Source organism: Panthera tigris, chromosome C2 (assembly GCF_018350195.1).
Source record: "Panthera tigris isolate Pti1 chromosome C2, P.tigris_Pti1_mat1.1, whole genome shotgun sequence".
Taxonomy (NCBI): Eukaryota; Metazoa; Chordata; class Mammalia; order Carnivora; family Felidae; genus Panthera; species Panthera tigris.
In genome coordinates this window covers 53,122,749-53,150,552 of record NC_056668.1, presented here as the reverse complement: position 1 = coordinate 53,150,552, position 27,804 = coordinate 53,122,749, and the positions used below count along the sequence as shown (strand labels likewise).

Here is a 27,804-nt window from a genome sequence, read left to right as displayed (position 1 = left end):
ACTTTATTCCCTCCCTTCATTCCCTTTTAGTGATGTCCTTCTCCAATTTAAATTGGTGTCAAAGAAAATCCTTGTGTCACAGAAGCTGTTTAAAGAGGTTACTAATGGCAGAATTGAGAATTACGTATCTTACCTAAAATACCTATACTATCATCAGAGACGGAGGTCACTTTGGAAATCCCCTTCCAGGGGCGCCTGGATGGCTCAGTCGGTTAAGTGTCCGACTTCGGCTCAGGTCATGATCTTGTGGTTTGTGGGTTCGAGCCCTGCATCGTGCTCTGTGCTGACAGTTCAGAGCCTGGAGCCTGCTTCAGATTCTGTGTCTCCCTCTCTCTGCCCCTCCCCCACTCTCACGTTGTCTCACTCTGTCTCTCAAAAATAAGTAAGTGTAAAAAAATTAAAAAAAAAAAAGAAATCCTTTTCCAGACTACTAATTTTTCAAACATTTTATAGCAACTGGACTCCTTCCAATGCAAATGTAAGATGCAGTAGAAAAATGCAATAGTGTTCCAGCTGATGCAAGGATGAACTGCTCAGATCCATTTTTTATTACTTTCTTTCTTTGTTGTGTCTGCAATCCTTAATGTTCAGGGTAAAAGTCCTTTTTTAACAACATTTTTTCCTGCTAGGAAACTGAAGCATAGAGAAATCATGTGGCTTATCTAAAGGTAACCAGTTGTTAACAAAATCAGAAGAAAAGTAAGTTCTCTTGAATTCTTATGTAGCTTTTCTTTACTGTTAAAATTTGAATTTTAATATTTGAATTATCCATATGATTTCTTTTTATTGGTTAAAGTGCCCTGGATCACTTATCACTTCATCTGACCTAACTCATGTATATGAAGATACTAGTGCCAAACCTTTCCTAGATTCCCCCTTCTCTGAGCTCATGATAACCTTAAATCTCAGTACGTAAGACTTTCAATCTCTTAGACAGTTGATTATGCCAAATGCTTAGCATGGGGCCAATAGATGGCTCCAGGCTATTGATGATTTCATTAAATCTTTCCCAATCTATTTATTTACACAATTTCAGCTGGAAAAAAAATGCACTGAAATGAAACATCTCATTTCCAGTCCTGGCCTGAGGCAAAAGGAGACAATGATACATATCCCCAATTTAGACTAGACAAAACTAGCTACATTTCAAATAGAGAATTCACATTGTGAGTTTAAAACCAAGTTAACCTGAAACGAGACATTTTCTCCCTGTATATCTGTGCACAGCTTCAGTTGATGGAACTATGAACTGTGTATCTGAACCAAAGGACCAAATTTTTCTAAAGAAATGTTAAAACTGGCAAATTAACTCAAACACTGCCTTAGAGTTTCCCCCTCTTTCTTTCCTGTTGTGGTGGTCACTGTGGCATTCATTGGTGGCAGACAAATGAAAAAGTGTTTTATTGAATCATCTTGATTGCCATATTGATCATTTTTTGTTGCTTTTGTTCCTAAGCACAGAAAGGAAAAAAAAAAAAAAAAAAAAAGGGAAGCAAGCTTCCCTTTGACCAAAAAAAAAAAAAAAAAAAAAAAAAAAAAAAAAAAAAGGTTTTAGGATAGAGAAGCAATTGGTTCCAGTGAAAAATCAGTTAAGGAAATTTTTCAAAATGGAAGGATAGTTTTTGTTTTGTAATGAGGGTTTGCCAATTAGTCACAAATGAACTTGAGCACATTTTCTTGATAATCATGAAGGATGATGGCTAAATGGATCAGCCACACATATTTTATAGTTTGTACCCTGCAGTGTGGGTCTTTACCTACTGCGTTCCAAGTACTTACAAATTAAGTTGTTAATGACTGATCAATATTTTAAAGCTAAGTGTCACAAGAAACAATTAGATTACATAATTGAGTTTTAGCTAATGTGAGTTTCTGCAGAAGTTCACGTGCTAAAATAACATTTCAACTTTACACTTGTCTTCTGCTAAGTTGTTTTATTTTTCTCTTTCCCTCTTCAACATCCTGATCAGATCTCCAAATTTCCAAATGAACTTTCATTGTTCAAGACTCAGTGTAGATTTCACATACCAGGTTGGTATCTTATTTTTCATGTTCTCCATGGCTTCTTATGGTTTTATATAAGGAAAACCATTTCTTCTTTATTTTGTACAGTGATACTAATACTTCTTTACTATTCAGTATTCTTGTAGATAACAGCATGCTCTTTTATAACACCTCATTGGAAATATAGATACTCTGAAACATTATTTTTTTAATTGTTAAATGTAAATCATTTATACTGCAGTACTTTATGGGAGAAGCATATGCTGAATTTTAATGGTGTTTTAGTTTGCAGTCCAAAACTGTGAATGTGTGCATACAAAACCATGAAATGGCTAATGAAATGTTCCATCAGTTGTAGGCTGGGTATGTAAAAGTCTATCTATCTTATCTATTATCAATTTATCTAATATATATATATGTATATATATATATATAATGAAAAAATATATATAATAATGAAAAGATTATTTTTAATATAAAGTAATAATGTTATTGAACCTCCAAATGGTATTCATGTAGATGGTACAGAGAACATTGAAGACTTGAGAACAATTATTCTAGTTGCTAGACAGCTTCAGTACATGTCAAAATTAGAATCAACTAGGGACCAGCTTGACCCCACCCTGGACCTCAAGACTCCAACTCTCCAGAAATGGGTAATGACCTTCCACATTTAAAATAATCCATTGAGGTGACTCTGACACTGACATTGATCTAGAGGGATTTTCTACAGGAAAAGGTAATGTGTTATGCTATGCTTGTTGTCTGCTCCTGGACACTTCCATGTTTTACTGCTTTAAAAATTATATCTGGTTGTGAATTTTTGATATAAGCTTTGAAGTTTTGGAGGAAGATGGCTGAATTGACTTTATTTATTTCTCCTTGCTTATTTTTTATGATAGGCCATTAGTAGTGTTGGCAGCATTTACTATGGAAGTTTCTCAGTGTTCCTCAGGAGATAAGCCTAAAAAGATAAACAGTTTGAAGCCAGAACATCTACTTGCTAAAGTGTATAGGGTATTAGCATAATACTAGCCTCTGAGATGACTCACATGATATTTTGATACCTTGAATTTAGACTGCAAATAAAAGTGCTATATTTCATTATACTTTTCCATTATCTAATATATGCTTTTTCTTAAATTTGTAAAATATATTTACTTAATAGAATTACAAAGTAAGAATTCATTTAAGTAATGTACATCTTGCTTATACTTGCATTTCAATATTAGATAGGAATTTGCCTGAAATATAAGTAAAAGTCTAGAAAATCAACCAAACATTGAGAATTTCTTCTGACTTTAAAAGTGGAGATTCTATCTATCTATCTATCTATCTATTCCTTTTGTCTCCCTGTGAGTAAAATGGGTTCCTACCTCAAAGGGTTGCTCTGAGCAATATATTTTTTAATACGAATAAAAATTCTAGAACAGTATTTGTCATAGTATGCACTATAAATAAGTTATCAGTATTTAGTTCATCCTCCAAAGTAGAACTTTTCAATTTACCCTTGGAACATTATATAGCAAAGAAAATGGCCAGGTTATCAGAGGGTAACCTTGGCTTTACACCTCAGCCTGGAAAAGTCTAGAAGGTTAAGACTGCCTGGCTGCTTAGCTGTTCTGATGATTGAACAAGGAGAAAGCTGGAGTTAGGAAAAGTCTGCTTTCCTCAAGATATTTAAGAGCAAAGCTGCACAGATCTTGGTCATCCTGTGGTCTTAAAGGAACTTAGTTCAAAGAAAATCACTTGGTGGGAAGTTGGCTCAAAAGAATTTGTCTGTAGTAAACTGCTCAAAACCAAGGTACAGAGAGAATATTTGTAAAAGACAAGCTGGAAGAGACATTATCTGAATTTAGGAAACCAGACCTATCCCAGAGCAGGGGTGGGGGGGTGAAGGGATGGGGACTAAGTTTGAACGTTTTTCAAGCCTGCAGTTCAAATATAAGTACCTTCCATGCTCTATAAAGACCAAAGTCAGAGTCCATTATTGCTGGTCAAGTATCATCTCTTCTTTCCCTTACAATTCCTTCCTTCTCCTTACTTCTTTTTTCACCCTCTGGACCTAGAAGTAGCTTATTTAATGGAGTGGAGTAGTAGAGATAGACAGAAGAGTGACATCAACCATACCCTCTTGTTCCACCAAAGCCTTTCCAAGGCTAACATGGGTCAGAACTGGGAGTTTTTCATCATACATAGAATGAAAGTCTAGTGACTGAAACGTTCCCTTTTTACAACTACACCAATTGGAGAGCTTTTTGTCTACTTCTTTTGACAGCAAAACACAGAAGGGCTGTCACTATCTGCCAGCTCATTCTCTTTTGAATCTCACATCAGCCAAACTTTCATCCAAATTATTCTACACAAACTGCTCTTATCAAGATCACAGATGACTTCCAAACATTGGCAAATTTCTTCTTAGTCTATGTAGCTTTCCCAAATTACCTCTAAATTCTGAAGTGCTCTGGGGTTTGATCCTTGCACTTACCTTCCCAACTATACTCACCTCTTAGGAGAATTTATCTAGTCCCAAGACTTTAAATAACATTTATAACTGAAACTGACTCCTATACTATCCTAAATCAATCACCTGAGCCCCACATATACTTTATTATAGATTCAACTTGTTCCCTTGAATGTTCACTGTCTTCTCATGGCCAAAACTTATTTTTTTTCAATATATGAAATTTATTGTCAAATTGGTTTCCATATAACACCCAGTGCTCATCCCAAAAGGTGCCCTCCTCAATACCCACCGCCCACCCTCCCCTCCCTCCCACCCCCCATCAGATTTTTAAGAGTCTCTTATGCTTTGGCTCTCTCCCACTCATGGCCAAAACTTAACTCTTGGTCTCAGTCTGTCCACTAGACCCGTTTCTATATTGGTCTTCTTCTATCTCAGTATACAGCATCTACAGGGTGTTCAGGTCAGAAAATTCTAAAGTCATTCTTGAGTTGCTCTCAGACATCTTTTATCCAATTCATTAGGAAATCACGTTGGCTCCATCTGCAAATGATATCGGGAATCTGACTACTTCCCAGTGAACTCATCATTGGCACACTCCCCCAAGTTGCCATCATTTCTCACCTGCACTCATTTAAAAGCCTCTTAATGATAGTCCTCTTGTTTTAATTCTTGCCCCCTACTGTCCATTTTTCAATATAATAGCTGAGGGTGATCCTGTCAAAGTAAAAGTCAGATCTTGTCATCCCTCTACTCAGAACTGTTCAACTACTTCCCTTTTCTCTCATAGAAAGATCCAAACTTTTTAACCTGACATGTAAGGCCCTACATGATCTGGCCCTGATACCTCTTTGATGTCATTTTCCTCTACTCTGTCAGTTACAGGCTCCAAGAACACACAGAGTCTGCTCCTTCCATAGAGATTTGCATTTGAAGTTCCATCTGGAATACTTTTCATCCACACGCATATTCTCCTGGCTTACTGACTTCTTCCAGTCTCAGATCTCACCTTTCAGAGGTACTTCCCAGACAGCCCACATAAAATCACCCCCACATTCAAGCCAATCTTTATTCCCATTTCTCTAGATCACTTGTTACCACTATATTATAAAGCTTTAAACATTGTTTATGCTTTATGTTTTGTTTCTTGCTGTATCACCCACACCTATCAAGTGAGAGATGCTCAGGAGATATTTAAATAAATAAATTAATGAGAGTGATTGGAACAATCATGGGACCTGTCAGAGAGCTCATGGAGAGGAAAGGAAGGACACATGCCCCAGAGATGCTCTGAAAGGGCACTAAGTGAGGAGTGGGGTGGGGGTGGGGGATAAAGCTGTTTATTGCTACATCTTTTATTTATTTATTTATTTATTTATTTATTTATTTATTTTTATTTACTTAAAAATTTTTTAAATGTTTATTTATTTTTGAGAGAGACAGAAACAGAGCACCAGCAGGGGAGGAGCAGAGAGAGAGAGAGGGAGATACAGAATCCAAAGCAGGCTCCAGGCTCTGAGCTGTCAGGACAGACCCTGATGTGGGGCTCAAACCCACCAATGGTGAGATCATGACCTAAGCTGAAGTCGGATGCTTAACCAACTGAGCCACCCAGGTGCTCCTATTTTTATTTTTTTCAAGTAGGCTCCACACCCAACATGGGGCTTGAACTCACAACCCTGAAATCAAGAGTCGTTTGCTCTACCCATCCAGACATGCACCCCTATTGCTACATCTTTTAAATAACACTTTTAACTTAATGGATACATATATATTAAATAACTATTTATAATGAGAACACTGCACATTGATATTAATTTGATGTTTAAAATTCATTTATTCACTTTCACTATTAAATAGAATACATATTATCTTTATTTGTACAAATATTTGTACTTTTATCTGTGCTTTAGGTGCTTTATGTGTTCTTTAGATGCTTTAAATGTGCTAACTCAACATTTCATGTTTTTGGCTATTATTAGTTTCTCTTGGACTATATTGTAATTATTTTTTGACATACTCCTCTCTTAGACTGTATGGTCTGTAAAGGCAGTTATGGTTTTGCTTTTTGCTTTTTAGTTTAAATAACCTTGGTACCTAACTAAGCACCTGACATATAATAGGAACTAAAGTCATGCTTGTGAAATTTATTTTTAGTAAGTATTCAACTCCATCATCTCTTTTCCCATAAAGAGTGTACACCGTAGGATTCTCAGAACATGTGAGCTAGGGATTTTCTATCTAAGCAAGTCGCTCTTCAAACATAAAGGCTACAAATGCAGAATTTTTATGCAAGAATGCTGGGAATATTGTTTTTCTAAGCTCTCCTTGAAAAAAATACTAGCGGTCCAGCCAACCGAGGATATTTTAGCAAAAGAACTGGCAGTAAGCATTGAATATATTTAATTTCAGATCTAATGCAAAAAAAAAAAATAGTGATGATAAGAATAAAAAAAAGGAGTGTAAATTTTAAGTGCTCTCAAGCATAGAAATGATATAAAGAATAATAAAAATTGAGAGAAAGGGGGAGCAATATTGGAACCAGAATAAGCCCAGTGAGTCTTCATCTGTGAGGATGGGGGTCAAAGAATATCATTTAAGTTACTATTCAAGTAGTGAGACTTTAGCACATATAAGAGAAAAAGTATTAATTCAGTAAGTAGCATAATTATTAACAATTCATAAGAGATAGCAAGTAGATAATAATCTTAAAGAGCAGGGTCTAAGGGTGTTGTATTAAAGTATAAGTGTAAAGTTTACTACTAGAACAAAAATACAAGACTTCCAAAATTTCAGAACTATAAAAACAGGCAAAAATCATACAAACACACACATATATACATGTGTAATTTAGACATGTTTATATATGTATTCACATGTACATAAATTATATAATGTTCATATCTAATGCATTATATGTTGTTTTGAATACTACCTGTTATATAGTATGAGACAAAATCTGAAATACTGCCATATGTGTTTTTTAGTAAACATAAATGGGCTTAAGTATTAGAAGCAAAAGATTTTTAGGATGGATGGCACCTAGGTGGCTCAGTCGGGTAAGCGTCCGACTTGATTTTGGCTCAGGTCTTGATTTCACGTTTTCATGAGTTCATGAGTTTCACAGGTTCATGTGTTCAAGCCCCACACCAGGCTCCACACTGACAGTGTTGAGCCTGCTTGGGATTCTCTCTCTCCCTGTCTTTCTGCCCCTCCCTTACACGCTCTCTCTCTCACTTTCTCTAAAAAACAAATAAATAAACTCAAAAAAAATATTTTTAGGGTAAGTTACAATGCTTTACTCTAGAAAAATGATACATCTAAAATAAATAGATTCAGAATGGTTAAATATAAAAAATGGATTAGGTAATTCAGGCAAATGCAAATTAAGAAAATCAAGGTAGTGCTCTTGCTCTCAGACAATGTAGAATGTAGGCCAAAAGTATCGTAATGCAAAGGTACAAGATCCAAAAATCTAATTAGATCCAGGATGTAATACTTCAGAATATGTGTGTACAAATACCTTTGCAGTATATTTCATGTAGCAAAAATTACATATGATATGGAAGGGGGAGAAAAAAGAGTAACTTCACAATGTAGAAACCCAGCAAGCAAACCATAGCCATGGGAGAAAGCTTACCATCACCAGTGGTAAGTCATACTGATGGCACATATCCTTGGTATGATATGATAAAAATGGCAGCTTCCCTTTGTGGATTTCTTTCCCAAGACTGGCAACTCCAGTCTAACCATTAGAAACATTTTAGACAAACTCAAAATGAGGGAATTCCTTCAAAAAACTAAGACAATCTTAAAAATATATGGACTTCAGTTAGTCATAATGTATCATTATTGGCTCCTTAACTGTAACAAATGTACTAATATAAGATGTTAATAACAGGAGTATATGAGACTCTCTATTATTTTCACAATTTTTCCAGAAATCTGAAACTTTTCTAAAAATAAAGTCTAATTAAACCTTTAAAAAAAAACAAAGTAAGTTTAGTGAATATTGCTAACTTTTGTAGAACACACAGGAATATATATATTCCTATTTGTGTTTACATAAAGAAAGCCTGGGTATTTATAACAGAAACTAATTAAAGAGGTTACCTACAGGGGAGGATGGTAAAGGGAAACAGGACAGATGCTCCCCTGAGGCACAAACAAGCTTCTTAAAAATGAACCCTTTTATATAGTTTTTTTAATGGGAATGTATTAATTTTAAAAGTGTACACACAACAGTAGTAATTGACAGAAATCTCTTAATAAAATGGGCCAAATTTCAGTCTACCATGTTAGAGTCATGCAACTTCAGAAAATATCGATTCCTAAAGTACATATATTTTTAATTATTTCAATTCGGTTAAAATGTCTGACCAGAAACCTGGCCAAGACAGATAAGAGTAATTAGTAATTAAGCATATAATAATGCACTCTATTATAATACTAGTCTTAAAATTTTGCAAAGTACTTTTACATGTGTTATCTGATTTATTTGGCTTTTTGAATAAATAAAAAAGAATAAGTAAAGAAAGTAGATTTCCTTCCCACCTTTTCTTTTCTTTCCTTCCTTTTCTTTTCTTTCTTTTTCTTTTCCTTTCCTTTTCCCTTTCCTTTCCTTTTCCTTTTCTTTTTACCTTTCCTTTCCTTTTTTCTTTTCCTTTTCCTTTCCTTTCCTTTTTTATTTTCTTTCCTTTTTTTCTTTTTTTTTTCTTTCCTTTCCTTTCCTCTCTTCTTTTCCTTTTCTTAATATTTCCTTTCCTTTTCTCTTTTCTTTTTTCTTTCCTTTCCTTTCCTTTTTTTTTCTTTTTTTAAAGAAATTTGAGTCTTAGAAAAATAAAAGAACTTTCTTCCTAGTGTGGAAATGGCAGAGGAAAGAGGAGATAAGAGAATCAAATTTCTTCTAGTCCTAATTCAGTGTTTTCCATTATATTTTGGAATCTATGTGAAAGTATAGAACGTTGGTAATATCCTAATGGTCATAAATTCTGCAATACTTTCTTTTCTTGAGAGAGAAGATTGCAATGTAGTTACCTGCGGTCTGGAAATAAATTGAGTAGTGTCCATGTGTGCTGTGAACAGATAACAGTGGGAGAGTAATAGTTTTTAGATAGGATGGGCTAGGTTTGAACCAACATGTACATGAGTAGATTAATAATGTTTACCAACCATAAGAACTATCAAGCACCTAATAAAGTCTGAATATTTCCTCTGTTGATGTTCTTCAATCAGGAAGGATTTCCAGATAAACTTTCAAATAAATCATTATGGGTGCATTTACATTGCTAACTTCCCCAAGGTGTGTGTGACTGAAGATCATCATTTCAAGAAGGGGCAATCATAGAATTAAATAATGCAGATTCTTATACTCAAGGCTTGCTCCTTTTCTTGACTATAGTAAATGATCATTATTACCTTTATATTTTCAAGATATGTGTTAAAATCACTTGATGGTTTTTTTCTCCCCTTTAGATATTTATTCAGCCATTCCCATTCCTTGGTCTAACCACCAGAGAAATAAAAAGTCATTCAAGTTTATCTTTCTGGTATTATTTAAATGAATACCATCCTTAATCAGTATTGGATACAATTACAGAAACTCAGCAAGAACAAAATATTATCAAGAATATGACAAAAACAATATACTTTCAAGAACTCGGACACAAATTAATTTGCCAGGTACATGGATGAACAAAAGAAAAGTTCTACCCCAGTGAAGCTTCCAATCTTTCGAAGAAAAACAAATCAGACATTTTATGAATAAATATACATATGTAATTGCAAATATTGGCAAGTGATATGAAGTGATATGAAACTGATGGGGTAAATTTAATATCTGAGATAGAATTGGAGCTAAATTCTGGTAAATAATTAAGCATAAGCCAGACCATGCAGGACAGGAGACAGAGACCCAGGCAGAGCTTCAGATTTCACTGGAGACCTAACATGGAAAAAGCTCCACATAATTAAGGAACCAAACAAACACGAACATTTTTCTTATGGTTGAAATTTAGTGCGTGAAAAAAAAAATGTTTTTTTCCCCTAAAATTAACTAGCAATTCCACATGCAATCTGAAGTATATTTCTATTAATTTATCACCAGGACTTTATAGAGTTAGATTATATTCTAGTGCAATAAAAAAAAAAAACCACTAAGTGATTCTAAGGATTGTGCTATGATTGAATTTGTATTTCTAAAACACCTACTCTGGCTATTCTGTGGGGAATCACTGCAGAAGACTTTGAATACCAGATAAATGACTATTGCATTTTTATCAGTCCAGATAAGAGACAGAGTATTGGACTAAGATAGAGTATTAGATGAATATCTTGCTGCAGTGATGTGCAACAACAACCTCAGAGATCACCAACATTTTTTATCACTCATGAGTCTGCAGGTAGACTGAGGACTCAATGGTTTTCCCTGAGCATTGGATATTGACTTGTTCCACGTGTCTAATCTCTTTCTTGGGACCACCAGCTTCCCTGGAAATGTTCTTTTCATGGCTGACAGGAAGAAGTGCAAAAGTCTAAGCCAAAAGCCCCTGTCAGATGGGGCATATATTATGTCTGTTTGCATTCCTTTATCTAAAGCAAATCACATGGCCAACCAAAACATTGGGTGGGGAAATGTAGTCTAGCTACTCTAGTGAGAGGTACAGAATCATGTTGCAAAGAAAGTATATATGTATAATTCTGTAACAGATATTGAGTGAAGAATATAATCTAAGAGATTATTATCATGAATTGAATGTGTGATATATTTTGGAAGTAGTTTCTAATTAGATACGAAGGATGACAGAGGGAGTTATAAATGATGATTCCCACATTTTTGGTATAAACAACTGGGTAGATGGAAGTGCCATTTACTCATAGAAGGAGACTGGACTAAAAGGAAGTTGAGGTGAGAGACCAATATTGTAGTTTGGAATATATCAAAGATTTAGATGAGTGATACAGCGGTAAGTAACTGAATATTCATGTTTGGAGTGAAAGTGTGGTTGGGACTGAGTTATTGGAATATCAAGCGTTTTCTTTTCTTTATTTCTTTTCTCTATTTTTTCTTTCCTTCCTTTCTTCTTTTTCTTTCTTCTTTCTTTCTTTCTTTCTTTCTTTTCTTTTTTTTTTCTTTCCTCTTTTGGTTACTTCTTTTACAACATTAAGAAGTAAACTGTACAAGCAGGAGTGGGGAAAACCAGGGGCCCACCCTGTCTGGTATGAAGTATGGAGCATGTGGAAGAATAAATGCCTATAATGAAGAGAGACTTCAGGGAGGGAAGTGTGCTCAAGAACCAAGTAGTCAAGCCAAAGTAGGGGAATTTTAGAGAGTCAGGAGAAGGATTTAGGAAGATTGAGATTTGGGTTAGATAAAAAGAGGTATGGAATAATACAGAAATGAATTTTTTTATAAACAAATGACCAAAGAGATATAGAGATCCAGTTTTGACTGATAGAGAAAAGACATCATTCTTTTGTTTCCAATTTTCAAAATACATATTGTAAAAATGTAAAACATTTCAAGATACTTGTAAAAAATTGAATAATCACCATTTATTTTCTTAGTACCTTTCATCTTACTCAAATTGGGCATTTCCCTCTTCCATTATATTATTGTAGTAGATCAAATGATAGAAATTTATAAGGGGAAATTTAATATTCTTTCCCTAGTACTCTGAAATCCTACCCTTTATGTTAACTAATGCTGTTTGTGTATTTTTCTACACATTTTTATGCATATATGTATGTATACTTATCCATATTTTTTATGTTGTTGATTTTTTTCAAGTAAACTTTGCTGTATTCACTTGACAGTATATCTTGGAATATCCTTACAAGTCAATAATGTACATCTATCTTCTTGTTTGTGATAACTGTACAATAATACTTTATTTGTATAATATCAATTCTATGTTTCTCTTAATGATAAACATACATATGTTTCAAAAGTTAATATTTTAATCTGTTATTAGTTTTAGTTTTAGTTTTGGTGGTTATACAATGTTTTCAAAAATCCTTTGTATATAGGTCCTTTTATACTGAAGCTTTTATATTTGCAGATAGATTTCCAAAACTGAGAGTACTACTCCAAGGAACAGGAAGAGTTGTTTTTTTTTTAATTTTTTTTAATGTTTATTTATTTTTGAGACAGAGAGAGACAGAGCATGAACAGGGGAGGAGCAGAGAGAGAGGGAGACACAGAATCTGAAACAGGCTCCAGGCTCTGAGCTGTCAGTACAGAGCCCGACGTGGGGCTCGAACTCATGGACCGTGAGATCATGACCTGAGCCGAAGTTGGACGCTTAGCCGACCAAGCCACCCAGGCACCCCAGGAAGAGTTTTTAAAAAAAAAAAATTAGTACACCCTATGTTTATTTGTTTTATTTCTTAAATTTCACAGATGAGTGAAATCATATGGTATTTGTCTTTCTCTGACTAACATATTTTACTTAGCATAATACTCTAGCTCCATCCACATCATTGCAAATGGCAAGATTCCAAAAAGAGAGAGAGAGAGAGTGAGAGAGAGGAAACCAAAAAACAGATTTTTAACTGTAAAGAACAAACTAATGGTTACCAGAGGGGTGGTGGGTGTGAGGAGGAGCTATGGGTTAAATATGTTGGGATTAAGGAGAGCGCTAGTTGTGATAAACACCAGGTATTGAATGTGAGTGTTGAGTCACTAAATTCTGTACCCAAAACCAGTATTACAGTGTATGTTAACTACCTGGAATTTAAATAAAAACTTGGAAAAACAAATGTTTTTTTTTTAATTTAGTACATGTTGCTAGTTTAGTTAATCTAAAAGTTTGTAGCAGTTCACATTTCTACCAAAAATATATGGTTACCCAGTCTCATTTACAGCATTGAATGTGATTGCTTTTATTGTTGTTTGTCTGATCTCTCTCTCTTTTTAAACTAATTTTTTGGTGATTGCATTATTAATTTAATATATAAATATTTCATTTGTCTTAGTGCATTAGGTGTTAAGGATATGGTGGCCGGCAAGAAAGAAATAATGTCAGCCTTCCTGAATTCCAATAGGCCAGGAAGTTAGTTTATTATTAATTAACAAATTTATTTATTGCCACACATGTTGTCAGAAGAAAAATATATGGTGATAAGCAATATTGTCTGCTAAGGTTTCCTGAAGGAAATAACAACTAAGTCCAAACCTAACGGATGAGTAGGTGAAGGAGAAATGGGATGAGAAGACCCTTCCAAACAGACGAGGTAAATTGAGCACAAGGTCTCAGAGGAACTAGAGAACCTGGGTGGTGCATAGCAATAGAAGTAAAGGAGAGCCCTGTATTATATAACAGCTGGCCTCTTAAGCCAAGTTAAGGAGCAATGAACATTAAACACTAGAAAACACTGGAAAGATTTTTTCTTTTCTTCTTTTTTTTTAATATGAAATTTATTGTCAAATTGGTTTCCATTCAACACCCAATGCTCATCCCAACAGGTGCCCTCCTCAATGCCCATCACCCACTTTCCCCTCCCCCCCATCAACCCTCAGTTTATTCTCAGTATTTAAGAGTCTCTTGTGGTTTGCCTCCTTCCCTCTCTGTAACCTCCCTGCCCCTTCTCCTCCCCCCCGGTCTTCTGTTGAGTTTCTCAGGATCCACATAAGAGTGAAAACATATGGTGTCTGTCTTTCTCTGCCTGACTTACTTCACTTAGCATAAAAGCACTGGAAAGATTTATGCAGGACAGTGATATTACAAGATTTGTATTTTAGAAGAATCTTGGAGTGCCTGGGTGGCTCAGTGGTTATACCTCCAACATCAGCTCAGGTCATGATCTCATTGTTTATGGGTTCAAGCCCTGTGTCAGGCTCTGTGCTGACAGCTCATAGCCTGGAACCTGCTTCATATTCTGTGACTCCTTCTCTCTGTGTCCCTCCCCTGCATACACTCTGTCCCTCCCCCACATACACAGAAATAGATAAATAACTCAATAACTCAATAAATAAATAAATGTTAAAAAATTTTTAAAAAAGAAGAAGAATCTGTACTATGCAAAACTGATTGGTTAAGAGTGGGTGCAAGAGAAGCAATTCAAGTTAGAGAGCCTAGACCCCTGGAGTAAGGTATAGATGAGATGATGGAAAGAAGAAATGGAGTTGGTAAAGTGGACAAGGCTTTGTGTTTTATCGGATGAGCCAAGTGAAGTAGAGAGGAGGGATTAAAAGATATTTCCCAAATTTCTCATGTCAGCAATTCGGTGAGTGGTGGTTCTGTTAACTAAAAAAGAATATTCCCTAGCTTATAACTGGGAGCCAAGTTTCCAGGCAAGAATGGGTTTAATTCAAACATGTTGAGTTTGAATGCCTGCCAAATGCCCTAGTAGAGATGTTTAATTGACAGCTGAGTAGATGTGTCTGGAATTTATGGACGTGAGTTGGAGATTTTCCTTCCTTTGATTCCTTTGTCGAAGATAAATTCCCAAAGTGGGTCAAATGGTGTTTAACATTTTTATGGTTCTCAGCATTCATTACTATAATTTTAATTTTTTTTTTCTCATTTATATTTCTACTAGTAATATTTGACGATCTCATTTTATCTCATAATTACTATCATTGAATAATGTCATCAATATAGTTTATCTTTGAATAAGTGCCTGAACACAAAATTTGTTTTAATTTTCACTTCTTTAGTTTGCATGGTAAACAAGGTATGTTTAATTAATTTTATTTCCTCTTGGGTGAATTGACTGCTTCTGTCCTTTGTCTAGTCACTGCTTGTGTTATCACCTATGCATTTGAGCTCATTCATTAAGTAATCACTTGTTAGTTAATTATCATCATGCACTGCACAGTTACATAACAGTTTGGAGCTCAGAATAAAAATGTATGAGACACAGTCTCTGCCTTCAGATCCAGAGAAACAAGAACTATAAGGTTAAAATAATATGTGCTTTGTGCCATGAAAGAGATATGTCCAGGTGTTATCTTAAGGGACATCTGACCCCGACTGGGCAGGGAATGAGACAGAGAGGGAAGCAACACCTTAGCTGAAAAGCAGTAGTAGCTAAGCCAGGAAAAGAGGTGGGTTATGGGGAACATTTGGGGTGTGTTGAGAGTGGGGTGGGTCAGGCAGAGGTAATAGGCTATAAAATGGAAGAAAATGTATAGAGAATATTGTTGAGGTATAAAAATTATTTCAGTAAAGGTAAGGCATTGAGTGGAAGAGCAGAGAAAGGCAAAAATAATACTAAAAAGATGAGCAGAGGTTGATTACAAGGTAAGATGTGTGGTAAATCTGTATTTTCTCAATATTTTACTTGATGGATCCATTTTAGAAACCATTCTATTATACACAGAAACCACACTTAATTCCTCATTATCCGCATGAGTAATGGAAATCATAGGAGGGAATTTGGTACAAGGTATTGCATTTTCTGCTCACTTTGACATCAAAGAACTAAAGAAAGATTTTATTGTTTCTATATAGATACAAATAAAAAAAATGAAGCTGGATTATATTCTATTCCATTTATGTCTTGAACTTTCTTCTTTCAGGTCTCAAGACCATCTCCTTAGTATAAGTGTTCAGTGATTTTTGAATGTTTCAAGGTTAACTGCCTACAAAGATTTCCATGGGCTAATACAAATTTGGAAATGTGGGGTTAATTTTAAAGAATGTTAAAGGCTCTATTCATGCAATCAGAATTGAAAGAGATGAAAAATATGGAATTTGAAATAAACAACAAAAAACTGATAGTTTCTGAATCTCGTATTTTCAGATATTCCTTCATCTTCTTCTGGGAAGTATTAACCCCACAAATTTTAGGTTGTAATTATTCACCAGATAGTTTGTAGGTAAGATGCTAAACAGGCTGCTAACAAATGAAAAATCAAAAAGAAAAACAAAAAACAAAACAAAACAAAAGGAAAACCCTAAAAAAACCCAAAACTCAAATTCTACTCTCTGGTCCACACAGAGGGATTAATTGTTATTTATTATTTAGTACATTTGCTTAGATTGTGCTTAATTTTGTTCGGAATCTTCAATAATACCAAAGTCATCAATTGTAACCAGAACATATAGTTTATAAAGTTAAATAGAACAACAAAGTACCTAAGATTTTAACAGTAAACTGTGTTTTAGGATCTTTGATGGCATTGTATTATCTTAAATTTGTGACATAAAGCCAGGTACCTTAAACAGAAAACTATACTTCTGCATACTGCAAGTCATATTTTTTCATGAGTATATGCTTGGTAACACTTGTGTAGTTCATAATCTCTGCCATCATATGTATTCAAATAGAAATGAAGTTGCCATCAAATTCTGATTAATTTATTAGTTATGCAGTTTTCATACATGGTCTTTTTAAAAGTCTTCACAGAAGCTGATTTTCACTTCAGCCACCTTGACTGGTGGATATCAAATCCAGTCCCATCCAAACTCTTGGTTTGAAGCATATAAATGAAAAAGAATTACTTTACTGTGATAATAGGGTCTAAAAACTTATAAAATATAATTACTTATCAAGACAATGTAGCCTAAATTTAAAAATATCAAGAAACAGTGTGAAGACAATTTATACTTATGCCTAAAAGTAACCTGTGCTACCACATCAGATGTGGAGAGACGGGAGTTTGAAGCCAATGGCATGTGCTAATAAATGCTGCAGTGTTACGCTTACAGGTAAGTTGTAACCTTAAGTTATTTAAAATCTACTATAACATTTCCAGTTTAATGAATCAATAGAACTCTCACTAGAATTGATGAATACTAGTATTGATGAATATTAGAATTCAACTCACAAATGTGTTTTCTAAGTGTCCTTGAACAAATATTTTGAGTTCCTTCTGTGTGTTAAGTACTCTTCTAGGTGCTAAGGATACAGAGAAAAACATGATTGAGAAAAACCTTGCCATCAAAGAGTCTGTATTTTAATGGAACAGGAAAGTAAGCAAATAAAGGACAGAATAAATAAATAAGCTTATTTCAAAACATGATAAGCATCTTTTAGTAAATAAAGTAGTGTAATGGGATAGAAAGAATTTTAGATAGAATGACTTTTCTTAGAAGTTAACATTTACAATGAATCTTGAAGATAAGCAAAAGCCAACAATGCCTATTATAAATCACAGTGGAAAGGTCAAGTAGACAAATGAATGTATGAGTGTAATGCTGAGGGGAACAAAACAGAGATAGAAATTTTGGAGTCAGAGTATATAGTGCTATTTAAATCCATGGATATATAATTATTCCGGAAGAAAATAGACAAAAAGAACAGGGTTCAAAACCAATCCCGGGGCACTACAATATTTTGCGTAAAGGTATTTTGTGCAATAAAAAGCTAAGGGTCACAAAGAAAAGTTACAAGGATATGAAGTTTTAAAGCTTAAAGAGAAGGCAACCATTTTGCCTGGGACAGAAATTTGAATGAGAACAGATATGTTTCCATTGGAAACAATGGACAATAAGGACAATAAGGAAGTAGTAATCATTAAGGTAATTTCAGTGAAGAAGGAGGAAGAAAGACACATCAGAATAGTTTGAAATGGTAGAAATAGATTTACTACTTAGTGTACAGAAAGTATTTTCAAAAAAGGGCTTTGATACAAAGATAAACATGTTGGAATGATAGATGAAGGAGGATATAAGTTTAAGAAAGAGTACACTGATGAGACAGAAAAGAAAATAGATGAAGTCCTTAAGCAAATGAGAAGCTCTAGGATCTAGTATCCAAGTAGAGATGTTAATATTATATAGGATCAGGGACAACTCTTAATTAAAATAAAAGAGAAAATAGCATCTGAATATAGAAAAAGATTTGTATATTTGGTAGAGGAAAAATGAGGTAATACTTATTGTATTTCCTCAATGAATACAAATTGAGATCATAGACTGAAAAAGAAAGGAAAAAATTTAGGAGGTTTGACATTAAATTATTATATTGAAGATGGGAAAACAAATTTACTAGTGAAATGTACAATCATGGCTATGTAATGTTAAGTGCCCACTTGAAATCTGGGCTCAAGAATTTAAAGTGGGTCCAAGCAAGAAGATTCTGTTTCTTCCATCTGTACTCATGTGTTGGGGTCCAGACATAAGACTTACTAAATTTTGGGTTTAACTTGAGTAGTGCTTTTTTGGGTATATTCCGAGGAGATAGAAAAAAACTGGAGGGTGTGTGTGTGTGTGTGTGTGTGTGTGTGTGTGTATGTGTGTGTGTGTGTGTGAGAGAGAGAGAGAGAGAGAGAGAGAGAGAGAGAGAGAAATCTAAAAGTATGATGATCATGATGGATCACTGAGCTGCACCTGAGTAAGGGAGTGAGGGCATTGAGGGGGTAAGAAAGCAGGAAAAGTTGGGCCAATAGTTTGCAGATATTGATGAAATCGAAGTTGGCTGACAAGTACTAAGGACCTGGAAAAATAGATAGTAGTACTTAGAGAATGGAAATTAGAATGAAACAACAACAACAACAAATTAGTTAATTCATTACACAAGAACAGTGGTGTCTGTCTGAACCCCAAGCCCAAAGATGCATATAGAAGACAATAAAACAATATGCAGTCCTGTATACATTTCAATACTATCTCCAGCTAAGACGCTAACAGATCAAGAAAACACATATCCTTAATGAAACAAGTAGGTTTCATTAAGTTAAACCTGGTTAACTTAAACTACCAAGTTAAACCTGGTAGGTTTACAGACTAGATTTTTATCATTCTGTGATGATAAAGTAAATCATTCTGAAACATGATTTTACAGATTCTTATAGCACAACTTTAGAGTGACAAAGGAAAAAATATGTTTATAAAGCTCTAAATTCTTAAGAATATTTTGTCCTTAAGCACTTGAAAGCTTTTTTTTAAATAAATTTAGAGAACATATCATGACTTCCTAGATGTGGATGAATTAGAAGTCTTCTTTTTGTTTTAAGGATATAATTGTTTTTATAGATAACCAATCCATTTTTTAAAATATAAAAATAATAAAAATATTGATTCTACTCATGAAAGGAAACGTCTGTAATAAGTATTTTCATTTACTCTCTCTGAGATTCCAGGCAAATAGGTAATTGAGTTATAAACTCTTTGCTATGCTTTTGTGAATTTAGTGAATTCAGTCTGCATTTGTGAATACATGAAAGTCTAAAATATGCCTAAAAACCGAGACTAAATATGTGATTATATTTTTATTAGCTGGTACCTTTTTTATAAGAAAGTAATAACAGAATGCCTAACTAAAAGGAGATCCACATAGTAAAATTTATTTCCCTGTACCAATTGGTACAAGAAGTAGAAGAAAGCAGAACTTTCAAATTTCAAGTGATACAGAAACATTCTAATGTAAGAAATATCAACCATGATAAGGATTTTGATTATTAACCACAACGGGAAAGATGGCTTTATTCTGTTACTTTGTAAGACATATTTGTGTGTGTATATGCACATATGTAAGATTATTTACGGGTGTTATGGTGGAAGGGGGGTGCAGATAAGTGTTCCATAACCTCTTTAATTAATTTCTGTGCTCTAAAATATAAGTAATAAAAAAAATAAAGTTGCTGTGTGGCTTCACTTATCTAGGATTGTTTGACTATGGCTGCTACTGAGTGTTATGCTTAGAACAGATTTCTCCATGAAGAAGCTAGGAATCTTAGGACTCTGGATTCAGTCAGAGATAGGATTTATCCTGGAGGTATTATTAAAACAAAGAAAACTTTGTTGAACATGGTTATAAGATAGTGGTTTTAGTAAAATACTTTTATTTAATCTTTCTTCCTTTCTAGGGGTGCCTGGATGGCTCAGTCAGTTGTGCATCTGACTTCAGCCTCAGCTCAGGTCATCATCTCATGGTTCATGGGTTCAAGCCCCATGTAAGGTTTTGTGCTGACAGCATGGAGCCTGCTTCAGATAGTGTCTCCCTCTCTCTCTGCTTCTCCCCTGCTCGCAGTTCTGCACACATTGGTGCTCTCTCTCTCTCTCTCAAAAATAGGTAAACACTAAAAAAATTAAACTTTTCTTCCTTTATAATATTAGCATTTAAAACTATAATTTTGTATCTCTCTACTGATTTAATTACATCCTGCATATTTCATATGTTCTATTTTATGTTATTCAAAATACTTTCCAATTTATCTTGGGATTTCTTTTTTAACCTATGGTTATTCAGAAGTATTTGTTTAATTTCTAAATATTTGGAGCCCTTTCAGGTAACTTATGATTATTGACTTCTGATTTAATTTCCTTACTATCAGATCACATGTGCTGAAAAGTTTATTCTTTTGAGCTGTATTAGGACATATAGTTTAGCATGTATTCTATTTTGATAAATGTTCCATCTACACATGAAAAGTATATATGTTCCACAGACATTGGGTATAATATTCTTTAAATGTCAATTAGATTAAAATAGTTGATGATATTATTTAAGTCTGTATTTTTACTAATATTTTTGAATAGTAATTTTATTCAGTTAATAAGAAACAGTGTTAAAATACCTCATACCCAGATTGTAGGTATGTTTATTTATCCCTTTAGTTCTACCAGATTTTGGTACAGGTATTTCAAAGCTCTTTGATTAGGTGCATATCAATTTCAGATTGTTATGTCATCCTGATAAGATTGACCATTTTATTATTAGAAAATGCCCCTCTTTATTTCTGGTAATATTCCTTAAAAATAAACAAAATAAAAATTTACCTATAGGTAATCCATAGCAGCTTGCTTTCATTTGTTGGTCTATTTTATTGATTTATTTTTCTCGGGACCTATGGGCCACATTTTCCCATTTCCTTGTATGTTTAGTGATAGCTAATTGTATATTGGGCATTGTGGATAATATGCTGTAGATACTGTATGTTCTATTATCTTCCTTTGAAGAGTGTTGATTTTGCTCTAGCAGGCAATTAAAAGTAGATCATCCTGCACATATGAAAGATTGGTTTTATATGGGTAAAGATTAGTTTCATCTGGATGGTTTTATGTGGAAGATGGCTTGTTTTGATTTTGCTCTTAGTCTTAAGGGTATTCTTAGTCCTGGGCTGGTAACTTTTCTCTTAAGGCTTACCTATCCTGAGGCTTTAATGGAATGCCCAAACTGCTTATGAAGCTCTTCTAACAGAACAAGATTAAAACTTCAAGCTCTGTCTCCTTTGTTGTGGCTAGCAGCTAAAATACCTGCTATTTTTTTTCAGTTTTACCCATATTCCCTGATGCTGTGTTTTTGGAGTCTGTTCTATGGGTGTTCAATTTAAAGGTTGAGTCAGTGTTTAAAATTTCAGGGATTTCACCTCTGTGCCTACCTCATTTCTGGACTTTTCCTTTCCATTTCTAGCTCTACCAGCAGTCCTAAAAGCTATCTCCTGAGATTTCAAACAAATAAGACTTTGGTTCTGTGTTTGAATTCAGACGGCTCCAGTCACACAGAAGCAAAATGCTCCGGGGGGGAAAAACATATAAACATAGATTTTCCTTCAATGTAATTCTCTTCTTTCTAGATTGTATCACTTCCACTTCTAGCTTGCCTTTGGACATTCCCTCGTGCCTTCAATAGTTGGGGTTTTTCAAATGTTTGCTTCAGGGTTTATAGTTGTTTTTAGTGGGGGGATTAGTCTGATATAAACCACCTCTCCATTACTGGAGCAAAAACTAGTACCAAAATGGGCTTTGGAATAGTGCAAACAGGTTAATTTGCTTTCATTGACTAAATGTTTACTTACTACCCAATGTGCTAGCAAATGTTTCAGGTATTGGAAAGGATGAATATGACCAAGCCCTAGCTTTAGTCTAGTAGGAAGGCTAGACTCTCTGACATTAGGAAGGACAGACTCCCTCAATTATCTGTGATCCAGCATGAGAAGTGCTAAGAGAGAAATATTTCCAAATGCTATGCTAGCACAATTCAGGGAGCCAGGAATTCTACCTAGTCAAGTTTTCTCCGAGGAAGCAATGTTTGGATTGGTTCTTGAAAAATGCACCAGAAGTTTAACACATCAGGAATGCTGTGAATGTCATGAGGAAGGAAATTTTAGACAAAGGTAACACTACAAAGAAATGTGAAACTAGATGGTTTATTTTGAAAAAGGCAGATGAATGTGAGTAATAAGTTTAGTAAAGGTATGATAAGCCCAGATTGTGAATGATGTATAATAGTAATAACAACCATTAAAAACTACTACTACTAACTGAGAACTGATTATGCAAGCACTTAGGATAAGCAGTTAGCATATGTTTTCTCTATTGATTATAACTACAGCCCTCTGTAGTAGGTACTATTAGGATCCCCCATTTTTCAGGTGAAGATACTGAGGTTTAGAGAGATTGAATAATTTGTACAAGGCTGCTCAATTGGTAAATGCAGAGTTGTGATTCCCACTCACAGTCTTTGATTTCATACTTTACACACTTAACTACTCTAAAGAGTTTCAAAGTGATCTTGTTCATAAATAGGAAAATCTGAATGATTTTAAAATGTCAGTGTTTTTATTAGATCTGAATTTTAGAAAATTTAGCTTTATAGAAATATGGTAGATTACAGAGAAAGGAGATTACAAGATCAGTTACAGTAACATGGATGGACCTACACGGTATTATGCTAAGTGAAATAAATCAGATAGAGAAAGACAAATACTATATGACTGCACTTATCTGTAGAATTTAAAAAATAAAGCAAATGAATAAACAAACAAAAAGCAGAAACAGACCCATAAATACAAAGAACAAACTGATGGTTGCTGGAGGGGAGGGGTTGGTGTGGATGGGCAAAAATGAGTGAAGGAGAGTAGGAGATACAGACTTCCAGTTATGGAATGAGTAAGTCATGGGGATGAAAGGCAGAGCATAGGGAGTATAGTCAATAGCATTGTATGGTGACAGATGGTAGCTAATTTGTGGTGAGCCTAGCATACATACAGAGTTGTTGAATATCTGAAACTAACATCATGTGTCAACTATACTCAAATTAAAAAAAGTTGCTAAAATCTATATGTAATGCCTACACTTTATAAAGGCATTCAAGTTACCCAACACTTCGCCATTATTTCATGAGTTCAAACTTTTCATGGGTTTATTATTTATAAAGAGACAAAGGAGTTAAGAAGGTGGCAGAAGATCAGGCCAGATAATTCATATGCTCTTAAATTTAACACCATCATGCAATAATTTAGAGTCTCATAACTCTGATTGCCATTATCCCTCCCTCTCTCCCCCATACTATTTTGTAAAATACTACCTAATATATATTAGAGAACATTCTGATTAACCTCAGTGACCAGTGATAGTTTCAGCATTCGTAGCCAGTTTCAGATTAAAGTTTGTTCTGATACCTCCATCATCTTTAGTGATCATATATCAAGGATACATTTAGAGGTAGGCTCAATGCCAGTCACCACCAATTCAGGGGTTTGGTATAAAGACTTCATGATTGCCATGGAATGCCAGCCTTTTACACAGCAGGAGAAGAATTTAACATGGCATTAAAAAGCTAAATAAAACATTTAAGAAATCTTTTTTTAAATTTGTTTAATGTTTGTTTATTTTGAGAGACAGAGAGAGAGAGAATGGGGGAGGGGCAGAGAGAGAGGGAGAAAGAATCCCAAGCAGGCTTTGCACAGTCAGGGCAGAGCCCAATTCAGAATTCAACCCCATGAATCATGAGACCATGACCTAAATCGAAATTAAGAGTTGGTTGCTCAAATGACTGAGCTACCTAGGCGCCTCAAGAAATAATGTTTTAAGTCATATACCTAGTTCGAGTCTACTCAGAAGATCCATCGAGTCCCTATTTCAGTTCAAATAGCTGTAAAATGCATGTGGCATTTTATGTTTTGGGCATTATTTTATTTAATAAGTTCCATCTTTGAATTATTCTCTTTAGAAATTTTTCTGGGTAAATGTGGCCTCTGGGTGGCTCAATCAGTTGAGCGTCCAACTTTGGCTCAGGTCATGATCTCACAGTTCATGGGTTCGAGCCCCACATCAGTCTTTGCGGTGACAGTGTGGAGCCTGCTTTGGATTCTCTGTCTCCCTTTCTCTCTGCCCCTCCCCCACTTGCAATCTCTCTCAAAAATAAATAGACACTGAAAAAAAAGTTGTAAAAAATTTTTCTGAGTAACTGGTGTTTGCACTTTCCACTTTTTGAAAAATCAGGTATTGCAGATGTGTGAAATGAATAAAATAACTAAGGTTAAGAACAGACTACCTAGGTTTGAATTTTTTGATTAATCATATCTCAGTTGTATAACTTTGCACTAATTTATTAACCTGTCTTCTTCAATTTATTCATCAAAATGTCAGAGATAATAAGAGTGCTTGTACGAGTCCTTGTAAGGACTGAATGAGACAGTAAATGCAAAGAACTTCAAGCATTATAAATATTCTAATGTTACCATTACAAATGTTTGGAATTTTCTCTGAAATTTACTTAAAGATCCTGAATTTATTATAAATGTATTTATAATTGTCTTGCATTTTCACTGATCTTGTTGTTGAAAGTTTCTGGTTTCAGATCCATAAGATCCTATAATTATGTCATAAGATTTATTATGTTTGGCTGAAATTTACTTTTTTCAACAGGAGAGTCACTTATGAAACTTATACTGATTTGAAATACCAATCTGAATAGAAAGAAGCCATTGTAGATCCATCTTTGAAATAAACTGGGGCAGATAGCTCAGATAAATGTATTTTTCTGTTTTAAAAGGAAAATGCTAAACTGCCTGTATTCATTCCCTAGGGCTGCTGTGACAAATAACCACAAACTCGGTGACTTACGTCAGAAATGTATTTTCTCACAGTTTGGGAGGCCAGAAGACTGAAAGCAAGACATCACCAGAGTTGATTTCTTCCAGAGGCTTTTCGAATCTGTTTCATGCTTCTCTTCTTGCCGCTGGTAAGAGTTAGCAAGCCACAGATTTTCTTGGTTTATAGAGGCTCACTCCACTCCTTGTCTCAATCTTCCTATCATCTTCTTTCTGTAACCAATCTACCTCTTCTTTCTTTAATAAGGATACCAGTCATTAGATTTAGGGCTGACTATAAATCTAGGATGATCTCAGTTCAAGATGTTTAATTTAATAACATTTGCAAACACATTATTTCCAAATAAAGTCATATTCACAGGTATTGGGGTTAGGGCTTGGACATATCTTTTGGGGCATGCTATTTAATCCATTGCACTGCCAAATGCTAGATTGGAGAAATTTTCCTAAAAATATGATTAATCCAAAGGCAGCATAATAATTGACTAAACACTAAAGAAAAATACATGAATTAAATATAAATTATTGTGACCAATTACAACTGAGTTGTAGAGAAAATAAACTTTATGTATGAAATAGTCTTTTACTCAATAGAGCATTTAATATAACCCTAAATTATCTAGACTGGAAATTATACAAAGGAATGGGTAATGTTTTCCACTCAGGAATCAAAATAAAAAATATTCAAATAGAATTTAGAAATAACATTTATTTCAACCTAATTCTTGATTTTATCCTAGGAGCTTGTGTAAGAGAAACAGTTCTGTATATTTTATACTGCATTTTGGATTCTCTTATATTAGTTTTCAAACTTGTTTAATGAAAAGAATGTGGACTTTACAGTTCAGCAGACTTGGATTTGAATGTCATATCATCACTGTTAAGCTGTGTGATCCCGGAAAAGTAAATTAACCTATTTGTGTCCCAGCTTCCTCATCCGTAAAAAGAACGTGGTAATGCTAGCTTCCCAGGTTATTTTAACTTGCTGTTAGAATAAACTTGAGGAATTGTATAAATGGGACCTGATACAGGAGTTTTCAGTATTATGAACTTCTCTTTCCTCTACTTGGCTGTTCAAGTCGTGGCCAGTCTGATCAGGAACAAAACAAAACAAAACAAAACAAAACAAAACAAAACAAAATGACTAGTGAAATGCAAAAGACATTTTTAATTGATATTTTTCACCTTAACTCCCCCCATGCAACTTGGAATAGTTTATGGATGACTTCTCATTAATCTTACCAATATCTGATTGTGATAGATAAGGAATGTAGCAAAACTCTCTCTCCATCTCTCTCTTTTCTCTTTCTCTCTCCCTCCCTCTCTCTCTCTCTCTCTCTCTCACACACACACACACACACACACACACAGATATACACACACAAGTATGTTAATTTTTCACAAGTTTACTCAGACCACAGATTCAATCACATACTAGTTATTTATGGTGATCTTTCTTATTGTAAAAAGGTAAGTCTAATCCAGATGCTATGCTTAAGACGACTGACCGCTACTGAAATTTGTTTTGTTTTCCATTCATAAATGGGAGACTGAGTCATGATTGGAGTAATCATATTTGGACAATCTTAAGGCCTTGCAACAAGTCTTTTGCCAAGTTGGTACAAACATTTATGTATGTTCTTTTTCAATCCAGGCTGATGGTGATTTGTGACAGTTTTAAGTTCCCAGAAATGTGTGGAGACTGGCTGGCTGTCAGGAAGACATACAAGGAGACTTTTATGTTGGCGATTTACAGAAACTCAGATGCAACTTAATCTTTCAGGTGTAAAAACTTGATCTTGTTGGTGATCCAGAAATCAGACTCAAGAATCATGACTCATACTTGTTAAAAGAGACATAACAACAAAAAATAATAATAATTTATTGAGTAAATGGGTCATATTGCTCTTTGATGAGAATTTTGGCAATATTTATTAAGAAACTTAACCGTATTGATATACATTTATTTATAAATCTGTATAGTGAGGAGACCAGAGACCCACACTTACATAGAATCATGTTAATTTATAGTTGTGTGTGTTTAATTAGGAGTATTCATGTTTACCAAAAATTTTTATAACAGAAAAAAATTAAAACTGCTAAGTGTTCAAACAAGAGTAGAAGAATGCATTTCAAAGTTTGGGTATGGAAACAATTTACTTGGTTGCAAAGAACATATTCTTGCAAATAACCCCAGTTTATTTTTAATTTTTCTTATAAATAAAATTTATATTTTAGAAAATTTTTGATTTACAGCAGAGTTGCAAACACATATGGAGAGTTCTCATTTACTCCATAGCCAGCTTGCCCTATCATTAACATATTATATTCTTATGGTGCATTTATCATAAGTAATGAACGAAGAGAAACATATTCTTTTTTTTTTTTTTAATTTACATCCAAGTTAGTTAGCATATAGTGCAACAATGATTTCAGGAATAGATTCCTTAATGCCCCTAACCCACTTAGCCCATCCCTCCTCCCACAACCCCTCCAGTAACCCTCTGTTTATTCTCCATATTTAAGAGTCTCTTATGTTTTATCCCATCCCTGTTTTCATATTATTTTTGTTTCCCTTCCCTTATATTAATCTGTTCTAGGTTTTAAA

At 34.3% G+C, this 27,804-nt stretch overlaps 1 long non-coding RNA gene across 1 annotated transcript; it reads left to right on the top strand.

Annotated features, from left to right (window-relative positions):
* Positions 1 to 439: 439 nt before the first annotated feature.
* On the top strand, positions 440 to 27,305 carry LOC122230541. Its single transcript, XR_006207530.1, has 4 exons — positions 440 to 699; positions 1,971 to 2,031; positions 25,172 to 25,327; positions 26,851 to 27,305. It is a non-coding gene; the product is annotated as an uncharacterized LOC122230541 (long non-coding RNA).
* The last annotated feature ends 499 nt before the right edge of the window (positions 27,306 to 27,804 follow it).